We start from the raw sequence: 3,213 nt of genomic DNA, 5'->3' as shown, positions 1-3,213 counted from the left end.
TATGAGCAGCCACTGGCCATCCAGGCCCTCGTGAAGCTCTGTCCAGAACACAGGGCTTCAAAGATCAAGGTCCCCTGGGGAGCTGCGGGTCTTTGTCGCTCCTCCTGCCCCCGTGTCTTGGCGAGTGCCCTGCTAGAGGAGCTTCCTGGGAGTGGACGTCCTCCGGAGGGCGTGTGCGGGGAGGCCTTGAGGGTGGTACCAGCAGCACGGCCTTTCTGGAAGCGCGAGGGTTCACAGGCAGAGTCCTCACAAAAGGCAGGTCTTCCACTCAGTCCAGCAAAGCCTGGGAAACTTATTTTTTGCAAGCTTTCAGTCCATGGCCTTCCATTCAATCTTGAATAATAGCTCTGAATTGAGCTGTACAAGCTTCCGAAGTTTGAAGCCTTTTGACAAGTTAATTTAGCAGTATGGTAAAAAGTTTTTCCCCAAGATAGAATGGAGCCATCATATCATGAATGCGGCCGTCATCCCCGGGGGAGAAAACACATTAGGATCAGAAATGCCGTGCTTTACGGAGAGAGTTTGTGGTTTCGTGTGATCTACCATCAATATTTCAGGAGAAAGATGTTCCACTCCTCAGTCAGCTGGAAGTCAATATCTCCACTTAAAACCAACACCAGGGGCCGGATCACATACGTCTTCATTGGAAAAATAACATTCTCATGCAGTTTTCTTCTGCGGGTCTTTAGATTCTGATTGTGGAGTGTGTGTGTGTGTGTGTGTGTGTTACAAAAAAATCTTTCTTTTTCTAGGAAAAACAAGGGAGAAAAGCAGCAATATTCTTCTGCTCCCCGCCTCCTACCACGAATTCCCAGCTCCTGGTCTTCCGAGTTGTTGCCCCTTCAGAGTGAAGCCGAGTGAGATCAGACGCTGTCTTAGACAGACTGAGAGCCAGTCCAGCTTGGCTTTTTGTTTGTTTAGTGCTGGTTGTCTGTTTTTAAAAGTCAAAGTCAGTAACACCAAGTACCTGGCTCCTATTTTACAACAGCAGGTGAGAAAAGGAAGCAGACTGCCACCCTGCCCCACCCAGCACCTCTGTGGTGGCTGCGGAGAGGCCTCGGGGAAGGGAAATGTTCCCCTATAAATAGGGCCAACGGTGAGGATCCCATAAAGATCCGACTCTGTCATGATGGGGAAAAGCCAAGAAAAATTAATTATATTTAACAAAGAAGTGCTTCAGATGCCATTTGGTCCTGTGCCCTGAATATGAATCTCCAAATGTTTCTCACTTGAGTAGTTTAGTGGGAAAAAATTAAAATCAAAATTGAAAAACAGATGCCCTATTGCTGTGTTTACATGGTGACTCCATGAGTTGCTTTGAAGTGCTCCACAGTCACCAAGTCTGTGCTGGCCAGGGAGCGAAGCCCGTCCGGCGGAGGACGTCTTGCCTGGTGCTAAGGACTCCACGTGACTCCCCAGGACAGACCAGAAGGCCGGCACAGCGAGGCACGGGACTGCCCTCTAAGGACTCACCTTCAGTGTTATGGGGCAGAGGGTTTCACTTTAACAAAGGAAAGCTTTGACTTGGTCCTGCTTCACTGGTCCATTGTGGGAGGAAAACATCGGATGGGCTGGGACCACGGAAGGAGTAACACAATTGACGGAAGTCAGTTAAAGCACGCACTTTGGGATCAGCCAGACCCTGGTCCAGACGGAGTGCTGCCCTCTCTAGATGCTGAGTGAGCCCCACGGAGGTCCTGCCAAAGGCCTACTGCATACCAGGTGCCGTGTGAGGCACAAGGCCACAGCAGGGGATGGAGGACAGGTGTTTGAGGTTGTCCAGACAAGCCCTTAGATGGGTTCTCTCTCATTTCCCAAGTCTCCTTATCCTCAACCACACACGGTGACTCATAAGCGCACCTGTCTCCCAGGTGCCTGTGAGGATTAAATAAGACAAGAACTACCCTGGGCTGCCTCACCCGGGATAACTTTGCCTTTGTATGGAATAACTGCTCACGTGTTCAAGTCAAGGTGGAGCAGGACTTTTAATCATCCGTGTTCTCATTTTCAGCAATATTCGGGGGGTCAAATATTAAAAAACAAGTCTCAGAATAACAAGGAATGTTCCCGCATTAAAGTAAAATCCTTAATGAGACACAACTTCTCATAGTTTCTGCCTTCTAACCAAAATAATTCAAAGCACTGTGCTTACTTAAAAAGCACAGTTAACCATTTGTCCCACATTTATGTACTCATTGGAATTATCATTATATTTTGTGATGTCTTTTGTGTCAGTGGAAAATGTGATTTGATTTTCATGTAGAAGTCACTGATTTCAGTAGTGTCCACAGAACTGAATCCCGAGGCTGCACCATGAGTTTCAGTTCTGCACCTGGTGACGCTCCTACCTTGACGAAGAGATAACACAGGATTTCTGTCTTTTCTGGATCACAGAAATAATGTCCATTCACATAAGTCTGTTGAGGGTCTTGAGCTGTAGAAGGTGGAGAAGAGCAGCAACCACAAAGAGGCACAGTTCCAGAGTTTCTCGCCTAGTGTAGAAGACAAGCACGGGGGAGGGACCAAGAGGAGGTCAGACACTAATACACTCTTGACAGAGAAAGATCAAATTGTCTTTCATAATTTTATGACGTATGTCTACATGTTTTTTGTCACTATTAAATATTTCAAACTTATGAAAAGCATAAAACAAAATTAATAATCACATTTAACTACTTTGTTGTATGTATACCTAATTGCTCATTCCTTTTTGTTGTTATATAGTACTTCACTGAACAGAGGTACCACTCTGCTTGCTCACTCAGTTGTCAGCAAGTCTTTGGAGTGTTTCCAGTTTGCAGCTTTGATGAATAGAGTTCTGTGATCATATGTATCTAGGTTTTGTGGGGCATAAATTTGCATTTCCCTAAGGAAAATATTGAGTAGTAGGATTGCTAGGTCATACATTGGGTGCATGTTTATTATTGGGAAAAAACCCAACAAACCAAAGCAGAGCACCTGTGTTTTTGTGTGACTGTGCCACGTTGCATGCCCACAACACCTGAGTGAGGAAGCCTTTGCATACTCCTTAGTACTTGGTATCGTCACTGTGTTTTGGTTTCAGCATTCACTTGGGTGTGAAGTGGCAGCTGATTGTGGTTTAATGTGCATTTCCCTAGTGGTTAATGATGTTGAACAATGTTTTCCTTTTTGGTGTATGCTTTTCATGTTCCATATAAGAAATTCTTCCACAGACCATAGGATTATTACTTC

Source organism: Sciurus vulgaris (assembly GCF_902686455.1).
Source record: "Sciurus vulgaris genome assembly, chromosome: 3".
Taxonomy (NCBI): domain Eukaryota; kingdom Metazoa; phylum Chordata; class Mammalia; order Rodentia; family Sciuridae; genus Sciurus; species Sciurus vulgaris.
The sequence above is the reverse complement of the archived record's forward strand: the minus strand, read 5'-3'. Positions refer to the sequence as shown.